The sequence below is a fragment of the Bos taurus genome, chromosome 24, assembly GCF_002263795.3.
Source record: "Bos taurus isolate L1 Dominette 01449 registration number 42190680 breed Hereford chromosome 24, ARS-UCD2.0, whole genome shotgun sequence".
Lineage (NCBI taxonomy): Eukaryota > Metazoa > Chordata > Mammalia > Artiodactyla > Bovidae > Bos > Bos taurus.
In genome coordinates, this window is record NC_037351.1 from 45466466 (window position 1) to 45483313 (window position 16848).

Consider the following 16848-nt stretch of genomic DNA (forward strand, 5'->3'; position numbering starts at 1 on the left):
CTAACAGTTGACTCCTCTAAATCATTCCACGTTGGAAGTCCTGTTTGGAAATTGTAGAGTTTAAATTCAGTTCTGAAGTATTGAAAACAAGTGTCTTGACATTTTCTACTTCGTGGTTCCAAACAAACAATGAAAAAGCCAGTTTCCTGTTTGGATTGGGTCCATGGGATCCTAGCCCATAGTAGCTTTGAATTATAGCACAGTGGCATGCAAGGACTTAAAGGGGAAGAAATGAAGCTCAGAGGAAAGCACGGGCACAATACCAGGAAATCTGGCTGAAGTTAAGTCCATCAGACCAAGGAAACAATAAAAGCCAAGACACGAGTTACTGGCCCAAGAGAAAATGCATCCTAGGGCAACGAGAGCACACGTGGGCCAGCCCCAGGAAAAGCCAATCTAATGAGGCCTTTCTACACTATGAGACCCCAGGTTGGCTTCTCATCAAGAGGCTAGATCTGTGAAAGCAACTAGCCACACAAAGCACTTGAAATAGTGAAAGTGTTAGTCGCTCAGCCGTGTCCTGCTCTTTGCAACCCCATGGATTGTATAGCCTCTGTCCATGGAATTCTCCAGGCAAGAATACTGGAATGGGTTGCCATTCCCTTCTCCAGGGGATCTTCCCAACCCAGGGATTGAACCCAGGTCTTCTGCATTGCAGGCAGAGTCTTTGCCTGAGCCATCAGGAAAGCCAGCCTAAATAGATGCAGGCTTTAAGGATACACACTGGATTCAAGCATGAAGGACAAAAAAAACATGTAAAATTTCTTGATAACTTTTTGACTGAAAGTTGAGATGAGAACACTTTGAATACACTGAGTTAAATGAAATATTAGTATATCATTAAGTTAATTTTACCTTTAAAAAATGTTTAGTGTGGCCACTAGAAAAATTTAAATTATATATAAGACTTGCATTTGTGACTCACATTGTATTTCTGTTGGGCAGTGCTGGGCTAGACATTACCCAAAGCCTTTGTGGGAACTCAGACAGCACTGAGTTGTTGATTGGAACTCAACTTTCAGAGAATCTGTCCTTCCCTTCGAAAGAATGAATGAGTAAAAAGCCTTTTCTCTATTACACTGCTAGCTAATTCTTGAGTCTTTATCTCAAACCTATGAGTTCAAAGACTATAAACGTTCATTTCAGGCAAAATTTTATACCTTTCCAGACTACTCTGTGCACATCAAAGGTGTCATTTAAAAAAAAAAATTATTATTATACAGCTACAGAATGAGGAGACTGATTTTCTTGTGTGTGGTATGAAGCTGTTCTGAAGTTAGAACCTGAAAAGCATCCTCAGAAGCACTCAGAGCTCGGGCAGCACCACTGGAATAAAGGGTGCCTCCCAGTGTGTCCATGTGAGGGATGCCATCACCCAGATGTGCCAGGGCCCATCAGTCACAGACAAGGAAGAATGGACCACCAGGGTATAAGGCATCAGGGAATGGTGGGGAACTGTGGCAAACTGAAGACTATACCACTAAATGCTAAATTTCCTCCATGGGCTCCCTTTTGCAAATTCTATTCCCCGGCACCTCTTATAAATGCTCTACAAAACTTCTTGACCAAGGGCATTTTTTCAGAATTATGCGTTAAGAGCCTTTGAAAAAATGCAATTGCCCCCATCCCATCCTGGACCCCATGAATCTTTGGTGACTCCACGGATGATTCTAATGTGCCCTCCTACATAAAAGTGACTGCAAGTTCAGAAAACTCAGACATCCTTGGAAACTGGAGTAACTAAGAACAGCTTCCTGGAGATGTGACTCTGCCCTTTTTCTGACAAGTTCCCTCCCTGGCTCACCTGGACTTGACCTTGGAAACTCATTTGGGTTCCTCCTGGATTCCCTGACTACCACCCTTTCCAGAAAAATTGCTAGGGTCCAAAGACATGATGCTCTTACCAAGGGGCCATGTTTTGATGGGCCCTGATGTTGACAGTGTAGACATGTATACAGAAAGTGGTCAGGGAAAAAAGGAAGCCCCTGTGGAAGAGAATCTGTTTCCTTTAAGTGCACAAAGCTTACATACATTGTGTCAACTGGTATTGACCATCATTGCTATCACACTGTCACGCTTAACCAAGGCAATGGCACAGAGTTCATCTTGCCCACCTTCGTAGGCTACTCCTTTTCATCTGTAAGAATGTCCTAGAAAGCCAAGCAGATTTTACATAGATGCAAGAAAGTCAAAGAGAAGAAGACTGATACTGTGATTCCCCAGGCCCTGCCCCTTCCTCTTTACCCCTCTATTCATCGTGTAAGGAAGACTTGAGCTTCTCTTTCCTTCTACTAGGGACCTCCCTCAATATCCACACCTGTCCCACCTTTCATTCCCCAACCAATCACTTGCAGCCCTGTGTGTCACTGATCATCACAGGACCTTCAAAGGCTTCAAGACACAGTCTTATTACAGTCTGAGGATCCCCTTTCTCAGCATCCTGGATATGATTGGCTGGTACCCTGACCAGACCAGTTGATAATCTTTTCGAATATCGACCTGGAATACATTTGGTCAAGTGAGCCAATGCAGACAGACTTTGTGTGTCTAATGCTGGTTATAATTTAATGCAAAGCATTATTTCTTTCCCGGCTGTGAGGTGGGGTCTAAGGACCCAGGATTCCGCATTAGGTGCTAGAGGGACATGCGGTTACACCTGGATCTGATCAGGCCAGCACTACCACGATCTAAGTAAGAGGAGCCAAGACCCTGAGATGCTTCTACCAGCAGGCTTTCACCTTCCCTTAGAGCCTGAAATTTCTCCACTGAAGTCTCAGTGAAAGAACATTACATTGTGACGACAGCCATTTATTAGGATCTGAGATATTAAAGCCCTAGGGGAATTAGTTTATCTGGTCTCTTTTCACCTAATAGCTGGTAAGAGCAAATCCTATAAGCAAAAGACTCTAGAAGGATTAGTTTTGATGGGCAAATCCAAGGAAGATGGTTATCTAGAACTGAGAAAGTGATTGTACAAAAGAAAGAGGAGGGGAGACAAATAAAAAGAAAGCAAGAACAATGCATGATTAAAACACATTCCCCACTGAGCACAGCAACATGAATTGAAAAGGCAGTAGGCAAGGACCAGAGAGTGCAGTCAGGTGTGTGCCTGTGCCAGCAGTGTATGGAGTCCACGTGGGCTAAGAAGCAGTTTTCCTCCTCATGCCATTTAGAACATGATTACTTCTCGTAATCTTGAAACCCCAGCTTGCCTGACATAAAGGCCATTTGTTGTTTTTATCTCCCAGACGTAACTTCCCACTTTCTTCTAGTAACAGCACCTCCCTTTCCTCAGGAAATGTTTCTTCCCCATCCATGGGATTCTCTCTACCAGCCTCAACACGTTACTCTTAGGCACAGAGGAGTCAAAGGACTCAGACCTGGTTTATCAAATACTTTAATCCCCTGGCCCAGGGGAGAGCCACCTGACCCAAGCAGGAATTCTTGATTCAGATTCTGCCCTGCAGGAATTTGCAATCCAAGCAGACATCCCAGGATAGAAAGAAATTGGATTAAGGTCTGACAACAGTGATCTGGAGGAAGCCTCTGAAATACTCAAGTCAGCATGGCTTCTTCCCTCAGCCCATCCCCTGAGGCCAGATTACTATTACTTTCATGTAGTGAACTATCTCATCAGTTCAGTTCAGTTCAGTCGTTCAGTCATGTCCGACTCTTTGTGACCCCATAGACTGCAGCACGCCAGGCTTCTCTGACCATCACCAGCTCCCAGAGTTCACTCAAACTCATGTTCATTGAGTTAGTGATGCCATCCAACCATCTCATCCTCTGTCATCCCCTTCTCCTCCTGCCTTCAATCTTTCTCAGCATCAGGGTCTCCAATGAGTCAGCTCTTCGCATCAGGTGGCCAAAGTACTGGAGCTTCAACTTCAATATCAGTCCTTCCTATGAATATTCAGGACTGATTTCCTTTAGGATGGACTGGTTGGATCTCCTTGCAGTCCAAGGGACTCTCAACAGTCTTCTCCAACACCACAGTTCAAAAGCATCAATTCTTCAGCACTCAGCATTCTTTACAGTCCAACTCTCACATCCATACATGACCACTGGAAAAACCATAGCCTTGACTAGGCGGACCTTTGTTGGCAAAGTAATGTCTCTGCTTTTCAATATGCTATCTAGGTTGGTCATAACTTTCCTTCCAAGGAGTAAGCATCTTTTAATTTCATGGCTGCAATCATCATCTGCAGTGATTTTGGATCTTTGTTTTTTGAATGTTGAGCTTTAAGCCAACTTTTTCACTCTCCTCTTTCACTTTCATCAAGAGGCTTTTTAGCTCTTCTTCACTTTCTGCCATAAGGGTGGCGTCATCTGCATATCTGAGGTTATTGATATTTCTCCCGGCGATCTTGATTCTTCTCCCAGCTTGTGCTTCTTCCAGCCCAGTGTTTCTCATGATGTACTCTGCATAAAAGTTAAATAAACAGGGTGACAATACACAGCCTTGATGTACTCCTTTTCCTATTTGGAACCAGTCTGTTGTTCCATGTCCAGTTCTAACTGTTGCTTCCTGACCTGCATACAGATGTCTCAGGAGGCAGGTCAGGTGGTCTGGTATTCCCATCTCTTTCAGAGTTTTCCAGAGTTTATTGTGATATACACAGTCAAAGGCTTTGGCATAGTCAATAAAGCAGAAATAGATGTTTTTCTGGACTCTCTTGCTTTTTTGGTAATCCAGCAGATGTTGGCAATTTGATCTCTGGTTCCTCTGCCTTTTCTAAAACCTGCTTGAATATATGGAAGTTCACAGTTCATGTACTATTGAAGACTGGCTTGGAGAATTTTGAGCATTACTTTGCTAGTGTGTGAGATGAGCGCAAATGTGCAGTAGTTTGAGCTTTCTTTGGCATTGCCTTTCTTTGGGATTGGAATGAAAACTGACCTTTTCCAGTCCTGTGGCCACTGCTGAGTTTTCCAGTTTGCTGGCATATTGAGTGCACCCTTTCACAGCAGCATCTTTTAGGATATGAAATAGCTCAACTGGAATTCCATCACCTCCACTAGTGATGCTTCCTAAGGCCCTCTTGACTTTGCATTCCAGGATGTCTGGCTCCAGGTGAGTGATCACACCATCGTGATTATATGGGTCGTGAAGATCTTTTTTGTACAGTTCTTCTGTGTATTCTTGCCACTTCTTCTTAATATCTTCTGCTTCTGTTAGGTCCATACCATTTCTGTCCTTTATTGTGCCCATCTTTTCATGAAATGTTCCCTTGGTATCTCTAATTTTCTTAAAGATATCTCTAGTCTTTCCCATTCTGTTGTTTTCCTCTATTTCTTTGCATTGATCACTGAGGAAGGCTTTCTTATCTCTCCTTGCTATTCTTTGGAACTCTGCATTCAAATAGGTATATCTTTCCTTTTCTCCTTTGCTTTTTGCTTCTCTTCTTTTCACAGCTATTTGTAAGGCCTCCTCAGACAGCCATTTTGCTTTTTTGCATTTCTTTTCCATGGGGATGGTCTTGCTCCCTGTCTTCTGTACAATGTCATGAACCTCCATCCATAGTTCATCAGGCGCTCTGTCTATCAGATCAAGTCCCTAAATCTATTTCTCACTTCCACTGTATAATCATTAGGGATTTGTTTTAGGTCATAGCTGAATGGTCTAGTGGTTTTCCCTACTTTCTTCAATTTAAGTCTAAATTTGGCAATAAGGAGTTCATGATCTGAGCCACAGTCATCTCCCAGTCTTGTTTTTGCTGACTACATAGAGCTTCTCCATCTTTGGCTGCAAAGAATATAATCAATCTGATTTCGGTGTTGACCATCTGGCGATGTCCATGTGAACTATTTCATACCTTTCCATTAAACTTACGTGGTACTTAGGTGAGTCAGAATCTGTTTCTGTTGTTGCAACCAACAATCAAAACTGATACAGAATATTGCAAATGACATATCTAGAAGATGAAATAAGCTAAGTCAAGATGGGGTGGGGAGCTGAGGGAGGACCCTCACCCCGATAGATCCCCATCCCAGGCAAGGAATATGATAATCCCTGCTACATGGTTAAACTATTAACCATGTATGATGTATATCATGACCCAAACCATGTGTTCTCATGGTTAAAGCTTTAGAAAACACTTGGCAGAAAAATGTTGGCACACTGGAATACTCTGGTTACTTTTGTGTGCTTACATTAAAGAAGGGTGCATGGGCTTGTTGAGATTCTCTTTCTGCCTTCAGCGAATGCAACAGAGCCCTGGGGTTGAATAACTGTGCACTCTCCTGTACACGTTTTCAAGCTATTGTCTCCCAGTTCCAGATACATCCTTCTGCACTCTGCTCTGTGATGCCGGGCTGAGACTCTGAAACCCCTATTTCTCCTTTGCCTATTGATTTCTGCTGATGAGGTGGGTCAGAGAGAGGCTAGGAGGCAAGATGAAGGGAGAGGGATTTGCCATTTTCAGCAGTAGTCTATAGTTTTTTTGGTCACTCCCCAAAATCTGACCTAGCAGGCTCCCTAAGAGGTCCCTTCCTCAGCTGAGTTCTGTCTCTGTGCTGAAATTAATGTCCTGACTAGGAAACTATCTGGGAGGATGAAGAGAAATAGGGAAGTCTGATTCCCAGGCTAAACACCTTCTATTATAAATTCACCCCAGTTTCTAGCCATGATTGTATCAACTGCTAGGAAGCAGCCTGAGGACAGAAACAGTACTGGCTTTAGACCTGAGCAAGAAAAGCCCTGTCTTGATCACACTCTCATGCTTTAAAGCGTCCTACTCTGACCTTCCTCTGGCCATGCCCTTCCCCATGGGAATAATAGCCCAGGCCCACGGGACACTTCCACCTGGAGCCTGGTTCCTCCTTCGAGACATGCTTCAAGCACCTCAGGTCACAGAATGTCCTTCCAAGTGTCCTGCGGCTGCTTCCTGGGTCTGTGAAGGCCACTGCCCTACAGCATTCTTCTGAATGGACCACGTGCTTCCAGATTACACACCCCTTGACCTGCTGCTGCTGAGAGATGGCTGACGGAGGGCGGGGCAAACAGAGCTTGGATATACCCACTGAGTTGACTACATGCGGGCATGAGGCCCTGTTTAGCAGAGTTGAGTGGAAAGAAAAACTGGGAGACCATGGGCCTCTTTTTGAGCTCTTGCTGCAGCCCCATAAATGTTAGGGGAGGGCCTGACAGGAAGCAGATGGTCCTGGATCCAAGGCAAAGGCAGACAAAGCCATTAAAATTAAACTGAGGACGGGGGAAGTGAACTAGGAGATAGAAATGGAAGGCCTGGGTTCAGACTCAAACACCATGACTCACCAGTCAATGAAGCTCCCTCAGACGTAACCAGTGAAAATTTTATTAAGCTTTACTGCCAGACACTGCAGGCTGGACACACAGGAGCTTATGATTTTCAACCTTAAGGCAAACTCGGGCCCCAGAGCCAATGCCAGGAGGGAGTAGGCCTCAAGGCAGGCTGGTCCCAATAGCAAAACCTGCCCAGTTGCCCCTCAGGTGTGGCTGGGGCGCGCCCTGGGAGGAGAGTCAGCCTGTAGAGCACAGGAAGGCCACACTGGCTGACCGAGGACTCACCCGCGGCCAGGGCAGTGAGTCAACAATCACGTCTGCATACTTAACTCACCGTTCCTGGCCAGCCAGGGGCTGTCATCTCCTCTTGCCTTTCCCCTGTTTTAAGTGGAAGCTTTCATTGTTCTCCTGCTCCTCCCCCATCATGGCTACATATTGGCTATGCTGTGGGAGGCACATTTATCCTTTCTCGAGATTATGAGGAATATGTTTACCCAGACCTAAGGAGAAGGGTATTCAATAGACTTCTGATTTCTCCTGTGGTAAAGAGGTCTGAGCAGCGTGATTTTCTCTCAATCAGGGACACTTCTGAAGTTGTGTATATGGGAAGAAGAGGGTGTGTACACTGAGCAGCAAAGTGACCGTGGTCTTTGTCCAGTGTGTGCCCATCTCTCACTTCTGACCCTCTGGTCACAGCCTTAAACCCCTGACCACGGAGGGCCCTAGGAACCAGGTTAGAACAATCACTGCACTTAATCACAGTTGTAGATTCAGAAGGTAATAGGACAGCAGCTGCTGGAGCTGGTGGGGAAAGAGCTCCTTTCTTGCTGATGCAACTGCTGTCAGCCGCCATGTTCCTCAGTGTCAGAAAGTCCCCCCAGGAATAAGAGAGATAGAGGAACAGGTAGAGACAGAAACTGTGTTCTAGAAGGCTCAACTCTCTGATTCCACCCCCCTCCCTGAGGCCCCTATAATTCCCCTGATTCCTACGCATCTTCCTCACCTTTTGATTTTTTGAGCTTCCTCACCTTCTTTGCTTAAGCTCATGTGGAAAGACAACTTGTCTCTTTCACCTAAGACTCCCAACTAATCAATCAATGCTGAACATTTGAGTTGAACTTTCTTAAGCCATGGCCTTTTACAAAGTTATTCATTCTGTATGTATGTCTTTGACAACCAAATAAATTTTACTGAGCTTTAATTTCACTAGTTTGTATTTCAAAAGAAAAGAGATAATTGTATTAATTAAAATTAAGTAAGAGTACAAGTGATGGAAACTGAAAATAACAATGACTTAAACTGGAGGGATGTTTCTCTCTCCTTGGTGGAGAAGTCTAGAGGTAGGCTGTCCATGACTGTCGCCCCCAGCTGCTCAAGAATCCAGGCCCCTTCTGTTATTCCCAAGGGAACCAATGGTTTCGCCATTCCTGGTCTCAGGGTGACTGTTTTAGATCAGCAGTTCTCAATCAAGGGCATTCACCCCACTCCAGAGGACAATGGGCAAAGTGTAGAGACATTTTTCATTGTAACAGTGCAGAGTGGGGGAGGGGGGAGGTGCCACTCGCATTAGAGGTAGAGCAGCACATCCCAGAGAATCACCCACACCCAGAATGTGAACGGTGTCGGCGCTGAGAAAGTGTTCCAAGTCTAGCTAGATAGCACCAGCGATCCAAGAAGCAGGGAAGCAGACAGAAGAACAGGACAAAAGGCATTTGCCAGTTTTCTTTTATGGGATATTTCTAGAAGCTGCCACACAATCCAATTTAGATCCCATTCACCAGAACTTAGTCATAGCCACAGATAGCTGCAAGAGAGCTGCGAGAAAATGCAGCCCTTATTTTCAGCAGTTTGTGCTGAAAACATACACGAGCTGCTGGGAATGAAAAATCGGGGGCCAATGATCAGCCTGTGATGCAGTAATTACATCGGTCATGATATTTTTCAAATCACATTTGCCTTCCAGAAAATGTGTTAATCGTAAAAGAGTTGGAGGAGTTGGAGGACACTGGTCAGGAGAACCAATACACACTAAGGCCTGGAAGTAAAGTATCCAGTGTTGACCTGTAGGCAGTTCAGTTCATCTGATCAGGTAGGAGGCTGTGAGGAGTAACTCCAAATATGTGTAGAGAATGGCCTGGGGCAAAGCAGTGCTCCAACTAGGGAGAGCAGTCAGAAAGCCAGTGCAGTGAGCTGGTAAGAGATGATGGAGGTCCGATCCCAGGGTATGGCACTGGAACAGATAAAACACTGAACCCACACACCTACAACTGATTAACCTTCGGCAAAGGGGGCAAGAATATACATCAGAGAAAATACAGTCTCTTTGGCAAGTGGTGCTGAGAAAGCTGAACAGTTATATGCAAATCAATGAAATCAGAACACACCCACACACCATACACAAAAATAAGCTCAAAATGACTTAGAGACTTAAATATAAGACATAATACCATAAAACCCCTAAAAGAGAACATAGGCAAAACATTCTTTGACATAAATTGTACAAAAGTTTTCTTAAGTCAGTCTCCCAAGGCAATAGGAACAAAAGCAAAACTAAACAAATGGGACCAAATCAAATTTACATGCTTTTGCACAGCAAATGAAACCATAAACAAAGAGAAAAGACAACCTATGGGATGAGAGAAAATATTTGCAAACAATGTGACCAACAGGAGTTTGACTTCCAAAATATACAAAAAGCTCAAATAACTCAACAACAAATAAAAACAAACAACCCAATCAAAAAATGTGCAGAAGAGCTACATGGATATTTCTCCAAAGAAGACATACAGATGGTTAACAGGCACAAGAAAAGATACTCAACACTGCTAACTATTAAAGAAATGCAAATCAAAACTATAGTGAGGTACCACCTCATACCAGTCAGAATGGCTATCATTAAAAAGTCTACACTCTCGATCTGATGGAGATTTGATGATTTGATGGAGGTTTGATGCAGAAATCAAAAGCCTTACAGACAAGCAAGAGTTAAGACAACTCAGCACCACTAAACCAGTTTTACAACAAATGCTAACAGGACTATGTCTCAGCTGACTGTGCTTGGATCATGAACTTCCTATTGCAAAATTCAGACTTAAATTGAAGAAAGTAGGGAAAATCACTAGGCCACTCAGGTATGACCTAAATCAGATCCCTTTCCGATTATACAGTGGAAATAACTCAAGGGATTCAAGGGATTGTATCTGATAGAGTGCCTGAAGACTTATGGACGGAGGTTTGTAATGCTGTACAGGAGGCAGTGATCAAAACCATCCCCAAGAAAAAGAAATGCCAAAGGGCAAAATGGTTGTCTGAGGAAACCTTACAATAGCTGAGAAAAGAAGAGAAGTGAAAGGCAAAGGAAAAAAGGAAAGATATACCCATCTGAATGCAGAGTTCCAAAGAACAGCAAGGAGAGATAAGAAAGCTTTCTTCAGCGATCAGTGCAAAGAAATAGAGGAAAGTAATAGAATGGGAAAGACTAGAGAGCTCTTCAAGAAAATTAGAGATACCAAGGGAACATTTCATGAAAAGATGGGCACAATAAAGGACAGAAATGGTATGGACCTAACAGAAGCAGAAGATATTAAGAAGAGGTGGCAAGCATACATAGAAGAACTGTACAAAAAAGGTATTAATGACCCAGATAACCATGATGGTGTGATCACTCATCTAGAACCAGACATCCTGGAGTGTGAAGGCAAGTGAGCCTTAGGAAGCATTACTAAGAACAAAGCTAGTGGAAGTGATGCAATTCCAGTTGAGGAATTTAAAATGCTAAAAGATGATGCTGTACTCAATATGGCAGCAAATTTGGAAAACTAAGCACTGGTACAGGATTGGAAAGGGTCAGTTTTCATTCCAACCCCAAAGAAGGGCAATGCCAAAGAATGTTCAAGCTATCGAACAATTGCATTCATTTCACATGCTAGCAAGGTAATGCTCAAAATCCTTCAAGCTAGGCTTCAACAGTATGTGAACCAAGAATTTCCAGAGTACAAGCTGGATTTAGAAAAGGCAGAGGAACCAGAGATCAAATTGCCAACATCCGTTGGATCATAGAAAAAGCAAGGGAATTTCAGAAAAACACCTACTTCTGTTTCAATAACTATGCTAAAGCTTTTGTGTGGATCACAACAAACTGGAAAATTCTTCAAGAGATGGGAATATGAGACCACTTTCCCGCCTCCTGAAAACCCTTGTGCAGGTCAAGAGGCAACAGTTAGAACCCAACATGAAGCAATAGACTGGTTCCAAATTGGGAAAGTAGTACGCCAAGAATGTACATTGTCACCCTGATTATTCAGCTTATATGCAGAGTCCATCCTGCGAAATGCCGGATTGGATGAAGCTTAAGCTAGAATCAAGATTGCCAGGAGGAATATCAACCACCTCAGATATGGAGATGACACCATGCTAATGGCAGAAAGTGAAGAGGAACTAAAGAGTCTCTTGATGAAGGTGAAAGAGGAGAGTGAAAAACCTGGCTTAAAACTCAACATTCAAAAAAACTAAGATCATGGCCTCTGGTCCCATCACTTCATAGCAAACAAATGAGGAAGAAATGGAAACAGTGTCAGACTTTATTTTCTTGGGCTCCAAAATCACTGCAGACAGTAACTGCAGCCATAAAATTAAAAGATGTTTGCTCCTTGGAAGAAAAGCTATGATAAACCTAGGCAACATATTAAAAAAGCAGAGACATCATTTTGCTGACAAAGGTCCATATAGTCAAAGCTATGTTTTTTCCAGTAGTCATGTACAGATGTGAGAATTGGATCATACAGAAGGCTGGGCACCAAAGAATTGATGCTTTTTAATTGTGGTGTTGGAGAAGACTCTTGAGAGTCCCTTGGACTGCAAGGAGATCAAACCAGTCAATCCTAAAGGAGATCAACCCTGAATATTCATTAGAAGGACTGATGCTGAAGCTGAAGCTCCAATACTTTGGCCTCCTGCTGAAAGAGCCGACTCATTAGAAAAGACCCTGATGCTGGGAAAAATTGAGGGCAAGAGGAGAAGGGGATGACAGAGGATAAGACTGTTAGATGGCATCACAAATTCAGTAGACATGAGTTGGAGCAAACTCCAGGAAACAGTGAAGGACAGGGAAGCCTGGCCTGGTGCAGTCCACGCGGCCATGAAGAGTTGGACATGACTTAGCCACCAAACAACGAAACAAAGGAATTTCTCCAGGAAGAAAACACAAGAGAAGGAAAACACCTACAAAAAATAAATCATAAATCCAAAACAATTAAGAAAATGGTGATAGGATCATACATATTGATAATTATGTTAAATGTAAATGGATTAAATGCACCAACCAAAAGACATAGACTGGCTGAAAAGGTGAAAGTGATAGTTGCTCAGTCATGTGTAAATGATGTCTCTGCTTTGAGACCCCATGGACTGTAGCCTGCCAGGTTCCTCCATCCATGGAATTCTCCAGCCAAGAATACTGGAGTGGGTAGCCATTCCTTTCTCCAGGGGATCTTTCCAACCCAGGGATCAAACCCAGGTCTCCCACATTGCAGAAAGATTCTTTACCATCTGAGCCACCTGGTACAGACACTGGCTGGGTGGATACAAAAACAAGACCTATATATATGTTGTTTACAAGAGACCCACCTGAGACCTAGGGTCACTTACATTGCAAGTAAGTGGATGGGAGAAGATATTCCACATAAATGGAGCTCATAAGAAAGCTGGAGTAGCAATACTCATATCAGACAAAATAGACTTAAAAAAAAAAAAAGAACAAGTCAAATAAACTGCCAGAGAGCTTCACATTTTGGCATAGTCTTCTAAACTTGGTATATTTATCTACTCCAGATCTGGATTCTGAATCCCGTACGGGTCATGGGTTATTTGTCAATATCGTACCATCCACATTCCCTTCCCCTTCCCTCCTGGAAGCTGATGCTACCTTTCCAACAGATAAGAGGATCCTCTTGACAGTACGCCCTGGGAGCTTGTGACTGGGTAGTACTACAAGTGCTTCTACTTCTTTGGCTGGGTGATGAGCTCCAAGTTTAAGTGGCTGGAAAATTTTGTGACATAGAAATCCTCTTTCTCCACAGATGATACAGTTTCAAGAAAACCCGAATTAAAGAAACACAAAGTTACTGGTGGCCTTGCATGTCGTTAGCATACTTAATACATAAAAAGGACAGAAATATTTTTTTAAAAAGGCTACAAATAACAAATGCTGAGAGTGTGTAGAAGGGAACCCTCCTACACTGTTGGTGGTGATGTAAGTTGGTGCAGCCTCTATGGAAAACAGTATGAAGGTCCCTCAAAAAAACTAAAACTGGAGTTGCTATATGATCCAGCAATCCCACTTCTGGTCATATATCCAGACAAAACCATAATTCAAAAAGATAACATACACCCCGATGTTCATAGCAGACTATTTACAATAACAAAGACATAGAAGCAAACTAAATGTCCATCAACAGATGAATAAAAGAAAATGTGGCATATATATAATGGAATACTACTCAGCATAACAAAGAATGAAATAAAGTTATCTTTTTTAGCAACATGAATGGACCCAGAGAATATCACACTAAGTGAAGTAAGAAAGAGAAAGAGAAATACCAAACATAGCATATGTGATATCTACTTACATGTGGAATCTAAAGTATGACACAAATGAAGTTATTTATGAAGTAGAGATAAAGAGAACAGACTTGTGGTTGCCAAAATAAGGGAATGAGGAGGGATGGACTGGGGAGCTGGGATTAGCACTTGCAAACTGTTATATAAAGAATGGATAAACAACAAGATCCTACTGCATAGCACAAGGAACTATATTGAAAATCCTATAACAAACCATGATGGAAAAGGAAGAAAAGCTGAAAAAGTGAAAGTGACTCAGATAGACAGTAGAAAGGAGAGGAAAAAGGGAGCCATGGAGTCCCTGAGGCTGCTTCTATTTGGGGAACACAGGGAGGTAGAAGAATCAGCAAAGACAGAAGGTAAATAAATTTGAGTAAATTATAACTTAAACACTTTAAAAAAAATAAAGCAATTTGGGATATAGAATTAGGATTTAGTGATCAATTTCACATGGGAAATAAAACAATAGGGATAGTCAAGGATGACTGTCCTGGACAACTAAGATCGTGGTGACATTCACTGAAAAGTGAAACACAGAAAAGAATCAAGTTGCTAGAGTTGGGGCAGCAAAATCCAAATATGTAGAGGCTTTCCAGAGGCAGTGGCCACAGTGCTCTGAGCCTTGGGAAAGCAATTTGGACTGCAGGTGATAATTCAAACCACAAGTCAATAAAATGACCTCAAGGGAGCATGGGGAATAAGAAGATGAACAGGGGACCCCAGAGAAAATCAGCCTTTAAGCTACAACAGAAGGAAAACAGCACTAGAGAGGCTGAGGAGTAACCAGGGAGGTGAGAGAAGACCCAGGAGTGTCGGCGCCATAGAAGCCAAAGCAGAACAGATTTAAAGAAGAGAGTACTGATCGTGGCTTCTGTTTCCAGAAGAGATTGTCCATGAGATTCTGCAACAAGGAGGTCCCTGGTGACCTTGGGAGGAAGAGCTTAGCATGGTGGGAGCAAAATCTGGCGAGTCCTGGATTTATGGGGAATGGGGGATGCAAGTAGAGACAGTGAGTTGGAAAATGTTTGCAAATCTGTAGTTTCTTAAAAGAGAGACAGAGTGCAGTAATTAAAGCTGGATGAGAGAGGAGAGAGCAATTACTTTAAAGATGGGAGACACTTGGGATAATTTAAATGACTTAGATTTTATTGAGCACTCATCTGTGATCTCATTTGAATCTCATAACAACCCCACCTACAGATATGTCAAATGACACTCAGAGAGGCTGTTACTTAGCAAGACGATGTGATTGGGAAGAGATGGGGCCATTTTCATTTCAGTCTGTGCTCTCAGCCTCGTGCTAAGGAGATCCTCAATAAATGTTTATTGGCTGACTTTTCCTTTTTATTTCTTCCTCTTAAAAAGGTAGCAAGTACCACCAAGTGACCTTCATGGACTCTGCACGGAACAGAAGAATCACCCAGCAGAGCCCCAACCCCATTTCTGACCCACAAAATCATCAGGTAGAAGTGGTTATTGATTTAAGCCACTGAGTTTTGTTGTAGCTTGTTCAACAGCAACAGAAAGCTGGGAAACCCTCATGAGGTCTGAAAAAGCTACCTCCTCATGTGTGCTCAGTTGCTTAGCCATGTCCAACTCTTTGTGACCTCATGGACTGTAGCCTGCTAGGCTCCTCTGTCCATCGAATTTTCCAGGCAAGAATACTGGAGTGGGATGCCATTTCCTATTCCAGGGAATCTTTCCAACTTAGGATCGAACCTGCATCTCTTGTGTCTCCTGCATTGGCAAACAGATTCTTTACCACTGGGAAGCTCCTCTCCTCACAGTTGGTACATAACGCTTTTTTGTTTTATAATCAGACTGTACATTAGGCAAAGTTTGTGTCTAGTGCCCTCCCAGCTCCTTGTCAATGCCTTTGCCCAACACTCAGTACTTTTCTACTGCCACACCCCAGTATCTCCCTGCAGACACCCTCCCAGATCTCCCTCCCCAAGATACCCCACACCTCAGAGTCCTTCTTATCTCCATCCTTCTTACCTCCCTTTCCCACTCTCCTGTTATCCTTCCCCTCTCTCCATTAAGGAGTCTTCCAGGTATTTGTACTTTAAAGGAAGACTTTGGCAACCCCAAAGACACTCCAAGGTGGAGACTAAAAAGAGATAAATTCAAAGAGCATCTCTTGGGGAGGTTTAGGAGGAGAGGGCTTGAGCATTCAGCAGTCTCCCTAGTGTGTTTTCTCCATCTTCTGCCCATAGCCTCCTACACCAACCAGAAGAAAATCATCAATTTTACACCAGAAGTGAGAAGATGCCTACTCCCAGCCCCCTCCGTTAGCATGAGGTTCTCATTAATACTTGAAAAAAAGTGAAACTGAAAGTCACTCCGTCATGTCTGACTCTTTGCAACCCCCTGCACTAAACAGTCCATGGAATTCTCCAGACCAGAATACTGGCATGGGTAGCCGTTCCTTTCTCCAGGGGATCTTCCCAACCCAGGAATCGAACCCAGGTCTTCCACATTGCAGGCGGATTCTTTACCAGCTGAAATCTAAAGAGGACTTGACACTTCCTTTCCTTTGAAGTCAGGGAGAGAGTCCATTAGGATAAATAAAATATTAATATTTTTCAGAGCCTCTAGGAAACATCAGTCTTTCCTTGGGAAAACTCTCTCTTCCAGCCCTGCTCTGATTATTAACTAATTAAAGAACCCATTGAAACTGAGATTACCTTCAGTCCTGCCTAATTGGCATATGAATAAGCCATTCAGTTCAGTTCAGTTCAGTCCATGTCCGACTCTTTGCGACCCCATGATTTGCAGCATGCCAGGCCTCCCTGTTCATCACCAACTCCCAGAGTTCACTCAGACTCACGTCCATCAAGTTCGTGATGCCATCCAGCCATCTCATCCTCTGTCGTCCCCTTCTCCTCCTGCCCCCAATTCCTCCCAGCATCAGAGTCTTTTCCAATGAGTCAACTCTTTGCATGAGGTGGCCAAAGTACTGGAGT